Source organism: Chionomys nivalis, chromosome 18 (genome assembly GCF_950005125.1).
Source record: "Chionomys nivalis chromosome 18, mChiNiv1.1, whole genome shotgun sequence".
In the NCBI taxonomy this organism is placed as follows: domain Eukaryota; kingdom Metazoa; phylum Chordata; class Mammalia; order Rodentia; family Cricetidae; genus Chionomys; species Chionomys nivalis.
In genome coordinates, this window is record NC_080103.1 from 32,222,331 (window position 1) to 32,234,663 (window position 12,333).

At 37.3% G+C, this 12,333-nt stretch overlaps 1 pseudogene; it reads left to right on the plus strand.

The window, feature by feature from the left end:
- The first annotated feature begins 624 nt into the window (after window positions 1-624).
- LOC130889352 (E3 ubiquitin-protein ligase RNF170-like) lies at window positions 625-11,440 on the plus strand (annotated as a pseudogene).
- Window positions 11,441-12,333: the final 893 nt, after the last annotated feature.

Here is a 12,333-nt window from a genome sequence, read left to right on the forward strand (position 1 = left end):
TTAGATAAAGTACTAAAAAGTAAATAAGTATAACAATAAGCCCAAGCTCATGCTTATAAATGAATATCTCTGAAGCAAAGACCACATGAATTTACGTAGCTTAACTCTGAACCACTTTTGGTGGTGGTGGTTTTAATAAAATAAAATAAAATAAAAGATGTGCTCCTTTGTGGAACACTCTTTTAAAAAGTTTGTGGACCAGAGTGGGAAAATTAGTTTTCTCACCTGGCTCCCTCCCTTGAAAGTTTAAGGAAAAGACACAAAGGGAAGATCTCACTTTGTGATCCAGGTTGGCCTAGAACTAGCCATCTAGTCCAAGCTGGCTTTGAATCTTCAGTAATCCTTCTGCCTGGATCTCCAAAGCTCAAACAGTTCAAGCACCACCACATTTAGAAAATGTGGCTATCAAATCTAGAACTTCGTGTATGGTAGGCAAGCATTTGACCAACCGAACTACCTCAAAAGCCTCCAGAAAAGACCGGTTACACAAAACATCACAGTGAAGATCAAGGTTTGCAGCTGAATGTCTCAATTACAGGAGAAGTAAATGATCAAGCCCTTTTGACTGCTGAGGTGACTTTCATTTTGAATTCAATCCTCCTATATATCCATTTCTGAAATATATAGCAGAGAATTCAGCCAGAAAACCAAGAGCTTATTTAGGCTACTTCCAAAAGAATTTCCTGTAGCAGAGCAGAATGCTCCTGCCCTTGCTCCACAAAATTGCTGTGCTGAAATGTGAAGTTTGCTTACATCAGGCCTCCTTCCTCTTTTAAATGACCAGTGGTCATCTTTCTGGTGATTCCTGCATGATTGCATACTGGTGCTATGGTCATGGCTTGGTGCAATCAGTTGTCCAATCTGTAGACAAAGGGTAACCCTACTGCTAACCGATGATGACAATCAGTCTCAGGATGCAGGAAGATTATGTTAATGATTGTAACCAGAGATTCCCAAGTCAGCCTATATCTATTATGGATCTATACTGGATCTTCTGACTTGACTATTATTTTGCTGAGCAAGGTATTTTTACATCTAATATCACCTGGTGACCTTTGTGTATATGAAGCTTTGTTTGTAGTTCTGGGCATTCTAGATGATTTTTCACTGTCTTTTTTTTTTTTTATCTTTATCTCCACTTATGTATCTAAAGTGACAACCCAATGGCTAACCAGGTGGAGAAAAATGAGTTTCCTAGAACATTTGATTTTATGTATAAAGTCAAGCAAAAGGACTCGTAGCAGTGTAAATTATCCAAATGTTTTCTTACAAACCTAAAACTTTGGGTTATCATTTGACAGATGCCTAACAACAGGAAATTTTACACTGCAAGTTCTTATGTTAAGATTAGATTGATAACAGTTGACAATTTTACTCAATTCCCTGGTGTATGGAAAGTGTCTGGAAAAATCACAAAGTTGACTGAAAAGGGATAGTTAGCTATTTTTCCCTAATATGGTTTGGCTTAATTAGATACATAGTCCAATATTATTTAAATGTCCACATCATCTTCCTCATCATTCTCAGTAGCCACAAAGTAAAATCAGACCTTAAAACTCACCTTATCTGCTTGTTAATTGATAGCTGCTATTTGACCCCTTTGTGCTATCACAAAGGGCAGGATTCAATAGGCAGGAATCAGCTTCTGATCATTACCCCCAACTAATCCACTCTCAAAAAATAAAGTTGTTTTGCTACTGAAGTGTTTTCGAAAGCTTTTAAGTTTTGGAGACAGATTTCAAAAACATCCCAAAACTTTACTGAGCATTAGTGAAATGGTTGTGTAACACTGGCGTGTAGCCACGCTAAAGAAGGATGAGACTGTATCATATTTAAACACCATTCGAGGCATTAGAGAACTCAAAGGAACAGGACTCTAAAACACTCAGAAGAGACTCCAGCACCACAGTATGGATAAAAGCTATCTGGAGTGTAAACTCTACTCTTTAATGAAAACCCAGTGCAATAATTTGCAGTCATATCTGATAAATGCATGTTAATGTTTAACCTTACATATACTTAAGATTCTTTGTATTTTAGTCCTAATTCACCATTATTTCTCAAGCATTCTCTACCAGCTGCCATTTGGGGAATAAAGATCAGATTTGTATCCCCCTTTCCTTTTTACCAAGTTAATAAATATTCATTTTCACCTTCCCCATTATCATCACTGTGATTACTCAAATCCAGGTCTCATGTGATATAGTTTTTAGTTCCATCTGCTTTACGTCTCATAATTAATTATTGAATTTGTCTAGATAATTATATAATTATTCTTTTGACAATGTGATTACAAAGCCTTAAAATATACAACAACAGTATCTACACATAGAGACTCTATAATGAATCAATAACACAAAATCCAAATATTCATACATTTGGAAATATAAATGTACTCTGCTAACAATGTATATGCTAATGAGGAGATTATCAAAAGGATAGTATAAAAGGAAGCAATGCTGCAAGTAAAGATGATAGCAACCAGCACTCTACAAAATGCAGTAAGTGAGCAAAAGACATGTGAGGTTATGTTTTACTAAAGGAAATAAAGGAGAGATTGGGAGTTGGCTCAGTTACAACGTGTGAACATGAGGGCCAGAGTTTGGATCCCTTGAGCTTGTAGTCCAGCCTCGCCAAACAGAGGAGGTCTGGGTTCACTGAGAGACCCGGTGTCAAATGTAGAGACTGATCAAGAAAAGCACCTGACAGATATTTCCCCAGAATATTAACTGTTATGAACTTTGGATGTTGAAGGTGTGGGGTATTGCTAGTTCCTTCTTTGGGATGCGTGGCCTGTTGTTTGTAAATTACAAAGAGTGAGAAGAAAAGAGAAAGGGATGATAGAGGAAGGGAAGAAAGATGGAGGAAGGAAAGCAGTAAGGAAGGGAAGGAGGAATGAAGTGTTGAGAAAAAGTCAAAAGAATGGAGAAGGGGAGGAGCTAAGGAAAAACTTTTCTTGATGATTGTTTGCACAACGTATTTTAAAAACTAAGAACATTGAGAAAAGGTGAAAATTCGGTGTGATGTTAATAGCAACAATGAGGACCAGGAATACAGTTCAGGGATGAGGAGCTTGTTTATTATGCAAAAGGCTCTAGTTAAATCCTCAGTACTGCAGAAAATAACAGTGACAATAATAATTTAGGTGAGAGAAAATTAAGAAGGACCAAGAAAAAGAGAGGGAGAAGGAAGGAAAAAAGGAAGGAAGGGAAGGAGGAAAATAGGAGAAGAGGAGGAGAGGGAAAAGGAGGGAAGGAGGGGAGAAAAAAAGTCCTACAAACTTCCATTCTCAGTGGAGATGAGGATGGAGAGGATTTACTACATTGCTGTCTCAGCAGGATACAGGAAACACTCATTAGATATAATTATTAAACTTGGGGATCATAGACTACTCTGAGCAGCCAAAGGAAGTAATTTCTTTCCTGAAAGAAATTCTGTGTAAAATCTACATTCGAAATTGAATATCAGGTTCAAAAGTTGATATGTCTCCTGGGGCCTGTCCTGAAAGCCAAGCTAAATGGTATCAATTTAGAATAAAAGGAAAAGAACCAGGGCTGTGGCCACCAACGAAGTAGTACTGAGTAGGTAGAAGAGAATAGCTAATATTCCTAGATTATTTTCCTCTGCTTTTATGCACACATAAAATAGTATGCTAACTGGTTAGCCTTGCTTTATTTAAGTAATTAGTCTGTGTAAGTTCCCCTTGGCTCCATCAGTACTCTGTCAGACCCCTTGCCCATCAAGTTACGTTTGTTTTTGAGAGTTTCCACTGCCTATGTTTTTTTTTTTTTTTTTTTTTTTTTTTTTTTTTTTTTTTTTTGGTTTTTCGAGACAGGGTTTCTCTGTGGTTTTGGAGCCTGTCCTGGAACTAGCTCTTGTAGACCAGGCTGGTCTCGAACTCAACCACTGCCTATGTTTGTGCTGTCTCCAGAGTTCACCATTCTGTGCTTTCATGTGCCAAAGCACGTTCTGTAATCTACCTGCTCTAAGAAGCAGCTCTTAATGATTCCTAACCTTCAGTGATCAGGCATTGAAACTTTCCCAAATTGATGGACAAGTTTGTCATGACTCTCCTTTCATATTTCATATTAATACATATCAAAGAGCGTTTCTCAGTGAACATCAAACACTTGACATGTCTATTTAAACATATTTAGATAGACAATACAAGTGTACTTAAATATACTTTCAAATATAGTTAACAAGCAGAAGCATGAAGCACCTTGATGGAATCATATCTCTTGCGTTTTACATAAGAAGTAAAAATATATTGACATTCAAATTTCTCCATCCCTGATTGTCTTAGCCAAAGCCTTTCTCCTTTAATTTATGTCTTCCAGTCACAATACTACATTATCAAAGATATCATTTATTTAAAGTTTAAGAAAGCCAAGTGACCTAGATACTAGTTTTTCTAAGGGAACTGTATCAGAACTCTTTGGCACAAAAGAACTTCCATTCTCCATTGCATATGAAAGGCAAATTACCTTAGCAGTTCATCTCCAAGAGTGGATAATGAATACAATGGTCAGACTCCGGCATAAGTAACATGTGACCCCTCCCCCTTTCCTTTTGGCTTCTACAGTGTTACTTTTGAATCTGGCCTTATTGAAAATGGTTATTTGAAAAGACCCAAAGTAGACAATAAAACTGTGTTGCACACAGAATATTGCAGTTCGGTTGTTGGAGCCTACCAGTGGGCCTTGCAGAGCACAGTCTATGCTCATAGTCACACGGAAAATTATCTGAACTAACGAAGGGGAATAGAAACAGCGCACTTCAAATATCGAACCTCAATCTCTGTTTTTAGTGTGTGTCTCCTTAACAGACACGCTTATACTACAGGTGTGGAAAGCTGTCCCTGTCAGTCAAAAGCCTGTGGTGTTAGCTCTCACGAAGGACTTTTAATTAAGCAGGATATGCGGTTATGTCAACAGGACATGAAAGGCAAGACTTGCCAAGCCTTCCACATTGCAGACTTCAAGTTCTAGCCCAGTTCAGCAGGATGTGTGCATAGTCTGGGAAAGGTTTAAGCCACCATAACCTATAAGTACATGTCCCCCAAGGAAAAAAAAATGAGTTTTTTTTTTCAGCACTGACAGTGCTTTAGAGACCAAGTCAAAGGAAATTAACCCCAATTCAGAATTTCCATCCCTCCTCTGCAGACCTCAGATTTATGAAGAAGGGATTATTTTAATTTAATGCTCTCCCTGACCCTCTCTTATTGTTGCTCCACATTTTAATCTCAGACCCTGGCAGGTACATCCTCCCGTCCTCCCACCGAACATCACGGACAACAAGGGAAGGCAGAACTCTTTGTTGAGTTTTCCCGTGGCCTACTTCTGCAGCTGGCGCCTCATCTCCTGCTGCACTAAATCGACACTTCTGGAAGCAGCAGCTTCGGAGTGAGTGACGAGAGCCATTGCTTGCACAAGTGTCAATTTAGTGCAGCAGGGGACAGAGTCGCAGCTGTAGCGGGAGAGAGGCCTATTCCAACTTAGAAAACAATTGCAAAAATATACCAAAAGGAGGGGAGCCTGGCTGGGAAAGAGAAAGGATCAGAAAAGCAAGAGAGGGGGGAGCAGAAAGCAGAAAAGATAGGAGTGGGGAAGATAAATCAGTAAACAAAAGCCTAAAAAAGATTGAATTAAATAGTTTTGTCCTCGTCTAGAAATATCTTGTTTCTCTAAACTTAGATATATACCTTTTACATAGCTATATTTTATATGCAATATGAAGCTGCCATCGACCAGAACCTCTCAAAAGCAAAACAAATCACCAAAAGGTTGGGCCAATAAATTCTAACCTGATGCTCAGCGTCAGATTGGTTGAGTGCAACTAAGACCTGATTCTGAACTGTCTCAGTAAAAACAGGAGAAAGAGGCAAAGAAAAATGAGGAGATTTGTTACTTACACACAATGGTGTGCTATCAACACAGAAAGAACAAGGTCATTATAAAGATGGAAACAAAGGATTAACTACCAATAAGCTTCATTAAGATAGCACCAATTCTACTTTTTTTCCTGCTCTTCTTTAATATTTTCTGAACAACTCTGGCATCGTCACACACAGGAAACTGACTACAACAACTATTTCACACAGACAGTAGGGTCTCAGTGAATGCTAGTGCTTCTAGGCATGAAAGCAGATACTTCCAACATCTTCTTCTAAAGAGGCAATAATTTGTTGTTCACGTAAACACATGCACACAGGTATAGGATATATGAATGTATGTGCATGTGTATACACATATATATCCTACACATATGAATATGTGGTGATATGTACATATATTAATTGTTTATACAAATGCACAGAGAAATGGGTATATACATATGTATCTGTATGTATATGTATATATATACATAGACATATATATGCATACACACACATATATAAAACATTAGATGTGCCTCAGAATTCACTTTGTGAGTCTTCCCCTTTTAAGGGGAAATGTGCTCTCTTACAGACTCATGTCGTGACATTTTCCTCCATTGCAGAGATTCACAGCAAACTGTCCTCACATCTACTACTCTGTCCATCTGCTCAGCTTTATTTTTGAAGAAGATAAGAGCAAATAAACATGTATTAAATGTTAACTTGGTTTGGGCACTTGTATGCATGAAATCATTGAATTCTCGTGAGTTCGAAGCATTTATTTTGCCTTGTGCTGATCATGGGAAACCGCCACATTGTCAAAGATCACAGAGCTCTTCCACCGTGGTGCGGTACTTGGATGGAGATGATGTCCGATCTGCTGTCTTATAACTGGGTTGTGTCTTCTCCTAGCACAGACTGCTTCTGTAAGAAGGCAGATAATCAACAGAAGAACTTTCCACACTAATTAGTAAATGATAGAACACCTACAGAACTGTGTAACAAGTCAGCTCTTTCCTTTGAACACAGGGGGCAAGATGCTTGCCACAGTTATTCTGTGTTTCAACTGTAGTAGCTCTTACATTTGGATGCTATTGCTTTTCTCTTCAATACGCCTATCTCAGCGTGTACCTCACACTGGCAGATGAAGATGTCCTTCTCTCCGTAGTCCTAAATGAACAGCGTTCATTAATTTCCACTATAATATATTGGCTGAATCTAGTGCTTGGTAGTTAACAAATTACAGGCTAAGGGGAAGTCTTTCACGTAACTAGTTTTGTATAAGTACAAGTGGCCCTCCTTGTATAAAATCAACTTTTGAATGGTTTACTAGAAAAAAAAAATTCATAGCAAAGGAAGGGTTAAATTAATATAGAAACGAATTTATTTGACAATATATGAAGCTGAGTGCGAAGTTGCAGGATGAAAGGGTGTGGATACATGCACTTTAAACTTTGATAAGTATTCCCAGTGCGTCCTTCAACCATCTTGAGGAAGTTTTCACTCCCTCCTATATTTAGATCTGCCTGTTTTCCACTCTGTGGCTAACATAAATTCTGGCTCTTTGCCAAAGTGACAAAACTTGTGTTTTAACTTTAGTTTTCATTTCTCTCATGTGAGCAAGCTTGAACATCTTGGAATCTTTTGGAACCTGCTTTCCTGGTCTTTGGAGGACATGTTCATATTTTTGGCCCAAATTTGGTTTCATATTTCATCTTATTTTCACTAATTTGAAGGTACTTACTTGGGAACAAGAAACCTGCTAATCATTTTAAATAGAATTAATATCAGCATGTTTTTGAATTTGCATATCTGAAAAAGATAATATTTTCTCTCTTGTACCACTTACTGTGATTTTAGACTTTATTGATAAAACATAATTTTATGGCTAAATATATGCATGGATTTTATAATTAATTTATATTTTCCCATTGCTGTTATAAATAGCATATTTATCTGGCTCTCATTTATATATATTAGGACTATTAATTCCTGTTTATTTATTTTATATGCAGACACTTAATTTTTCCTGAGTGTATTTGAAATTTCCAAGAAAGTATAAATAATTGTGATTGTGATTTCGTCTACCATATATATTATGTGCATATTATATATCTATATGATATCTAGAATATTATATATAAAACTTATATGTGGTATGCACAATATCTATAATGTTATATATCTATACAATATTTAGGATATATACCTAAATCTATATCATTTTTAGAAAACTATAAATTTTTTTCTTTCACTTGACAATTACAAAAGGTAATTTGGGCTCAGCAGTAAAGCACCTGCCTAGAATCTCCAAAATCATTAAAAGTAGATAATATAATTAAAAAGCATTTCCTCAACCTCAATTTAATCCTTTGTCATTTGAGGAACTGAAGCTCACACTTGTTATCTTTTGGGATAGCTGACATTACAAAAACAAGTAAGGGGAAATGTTGATGAGGAGGCAGAGAAACTAGGTTCTGCAGATGTTGCTGGTGTAAAAAGATTGCAGCTGTTTTAGAAGCCATTTTTGACAGCACCTCAAATATTGAAATATGGAGGGCTCGTATAACCTAGCATTTCCAAGCCTAGGAGAAATGAATACTTACCATGGTTTGTTATTAATAACTCACACATTGGATCCAACACAAAGTTTATCTTCTGATAGATTAATAAATAGCTGTGGATGAAAATGAATAGTATCCTAATACGTGGATGAACCCAGAAAATATCATACTAAGAAAAAGGAGCTCGCTTGAAAATGATGGTATGCTTATATAGTTTTGTTTATATGAAAGTGTCTCAAAGAGGCAAAATGACACATACAGAAGTGGATTTTTGGTTGACTGGGGTAAAGAAAAAAAAGGAAGAAATGTCTTCAGGAGAGGAAAGTATTAGTTTTCTTTAGAGGGTTATGAAAATATTATAAACTTCAAAGGGGGTAAAGGTTTCACGAGTCTATAAATATGCTAAAAGCATTAAATTGTAAGTAGTCGGCAAGTAACTGCTCCTAAACAGATGCACATGTAACACCACATGTAAATTTCTATTTTTGTTCTCTATACAGAAATCAATAAATAGAAAATATATGTTAATTAAACACTAACTTATTTATTCAACAACCATTCAATAAATACTCTCAAATATTGCATTTGGAACAACAAGCAAATTTAAAAAGACGAAATATTCTGAAACAATTGGCAGAGGGGACTGACATCAGTGTAATTGAGACCAGAAGATGATACATATCAGTTCATGGTGGTGAAAGATCAAATAGTCAAAGGGGAACGCTGATACTCAACAGCATCGTGTGCAGTTCACGGGCTTCAAATGTATAGAGATAAGGGGAGATGATTGCTTAAGGGGAAGCAATTTCCAATGCTTTCCTTATACTTTCTTCGTTGTAGCTAGGTCAGTTAGGTTACCAAGACTTGATATATAAATTTTCTCATTACATGAGTTTTGTAAAGCAATCTCACAACTTTTGACCTCTTATTCTAATTCTGGTGGATGTATGCAACATTCTTTCCGTTAGGTTGTAACTTAGACAAGACACAATCCAGACACTAGATGGAAGGAAAGTGTTGAACAGACAAAGTGGAGAGGCACCTAAGATCCAAAAATTCAGAAAATTGAATTTTCAAGAAGATGGTATTACTACTAGAGCCTGTCTTGTTTGAATACCTTTATCCTGTATTCAATTTTTCTAGTCTCCTAAAAGGCAATACTTGCTCTTAAAGTTTTCCTAATAATCTAGTATCATGAATTGCTATTTGCCTATTGCTTGACATGCATTGCTTCTACCCATACAGTACCTCAAGCTTAAAGAATAGTCACATTAGACATGGAGGAGACTTCTAAGCGGGGTTGACATAGTTCAAACGATCATTCTGTTGAAAACTTCTGAACTTAAAAATGAAAATGCTCCCCCCAAGGATTTCACACCATCGTCTCTCATTTGTGTAATAGAATAGGAACGGGGAAATAGTACCTTTAGTATAGAGGAGAATTTTCTTCCTATTATGAAGTTTTCAAAGACCTACTCTTACAGTAGGTTTTGTTGAGTTTTGTGCCAGATACCTCTCACAGTATTGACTCATATCTGCCTGTGCTGGTGCATGCACTCACACGTGCATGCATGCACGCACCCTCACACCATAAAAGTTTCTCAGAGCATTGAACTGTTTGCATCTAAACACATCATGCCAAGAATGTAGCCCCCATTTGCTTCCCCTGCTGTCTTTCCTCTTCTCCTCTGGGCTTCACCCACTCCTTGACAATTGCACCCACTCACTATACTCCACACCAGGTTCTTCATGTTCTCATTCTCTGTGTAACAAGGAAACTGGGCTTTTCCTAAAGAGCAATTCATCAAAGAGAAAACAGACCCCTTTATTTGATGGTGGACTTCACCATCAGAACGTTTTCAGTTTCTGATATAAAAAAGAGAAAGATGCTAATGGCCTGTTTAAAAAATCTTTTGTTTCTTTTGTTTTTGTTTGTTTTTACATAGTGACTAAAGTTTCCCCTTCCTCCTCTCTTCCCTGTTTCTCTCCCTCAACCCTCCCCCTAATCTACTCTTCTTTTGTTTCTCTTCAGATACCAACCCAGCGACAAAACCATTGACCTACAATTTGTCCTGCCTATAAGAAAAATGATGGTGAGAAATTGCGATCAATTAATGACTGGCCCAGCTGAAGACCCAGACCCTGAGAAGGAGCTCACCCCTGAGGGTCAGGACACAGAGGTAGGATACCATGAGACCTAGAATGGAACCAAACACAACTAAAGAAAACAAATCAAAACAAAGTACCATAGTCTATTGCCTAACAAAAAGAGAGAGCTTTGACTTACTGAATGCTAACCTAGAATTTCGGTCTTAATGTGCCCTACATTTATTGACTTCAGAAGAAGAGGTCTTCTTGGTGCCATCTAAGGAATATAAGTTTGAAAAGCTATACCCTCTTAGTAAATCATGATTCCAAAGTAAATATCTAGGACAGTCTGTGGTTGTTTTATCTATACATGTATGTGGATACAATTTTCCAACTTATTTCTTTTGATAGTATGGCTGCTATTCAATTCTAAAGATTTTACTTGTTATTATGTATATGATGGATGTAGTTGAGTAGATGGGTAAGTGCAGTGTCTACGGAGATCAGAGGAGGGTATAGAATCCAGTGGAGCTCGAGTTATAAGGAGTAAGAGGTTGCCCATGAATAGTGCCAGGAACTAAACACAGGTCCACTGAGCCATCACTTCAATTTTAATAGGTGTTCTTGAGACATGTTATCCTCTGGTATCTCATGTTCTCTTTTGTCATTACTTGGTTTGATTTTTTTTAAAGCTTATTTGCTTTTCTATTTGCTCTTGATTATTGAGATCAAGTATCTTATTTGCTAAATAAGCCAGGATTATTGATATATCTTGAATTTGAATGAAATTGCTAATTTTTACCCTTTGAATATTGTACTTAATCTGTACTTGTAGATTATTGATGAATTTCTCAGGGCAGTGAAGGAATCCTGTAAAAACACTAAACTGGATGCGATAATCTACATGTAAAGAACCTGGTGCTGACCTGTGTAGACCTGGGCACACTGTCTGTGTGAATTCATATGAGTTTTGCTCATGTTGATTTAGAGGATCTTGTTTTCTTGGTGTCCTGCATCCCCTCTGGGGCTCTTGCCCTATTTCTGTCTCCTTTTTCACAAGTTCTCTGAGCCTGATGAAAACATCCCATTTAGGGCAGAGGCAGGGGAATCTCTGTGAGTTTGAGGCCAGCCTGGTCTACAAAGTGAGATTCAGAACAACCATGGATCCACAACACAGTAGAAGTCAGTCTCAAAAAACAAACAAACAAGGAAAGCAATGTCCAATTTCCAGTAAATGCTTCCTAAAATACATACATATATGAAGGTGATCTAAATGAAATCACCAAAGATTGGGCAGTGACACAGAGTTCTGTCTTATCTGTCACAAAATTAAGCTTCCAGTCCCCAGATCGGTGTTATTTCTAACTGAATTGGCCAACAGGGTCCCATTGGAATCTCCAAACAACCCAGCCTGTTGCCAAGACTACCGGTCGTTTTTAAAAGAAGAAGAAGAAAAAAAAAAGGCTGACAACAAGGCTCTATTACTGAAGACAACACCTATACAACTCACTGAACATGGTGAAATTGACCTAGTGTCTACATAGAGCCTTCATTTCTATATTCTAGCATTTTTTGCTCTTTTGACTCTCGGGGAGAGGCGCACATGGAGGTTTATTCTTACTTAGGAATGCCCGATCTTAGATTGGCTTGTTTCTTGCCAGTTTTTCTTAAATTATTCTGTCTATATTTTTCCTCTGGAGATTTATCTTTCTCTATTTCTTTATACCTTACCTCACTCTTTATGGCTGCCCCCTGAGTCCTCCTCTTTCTCTTCTCCTCAATCTCTCTTGCTTCCCCATCCCT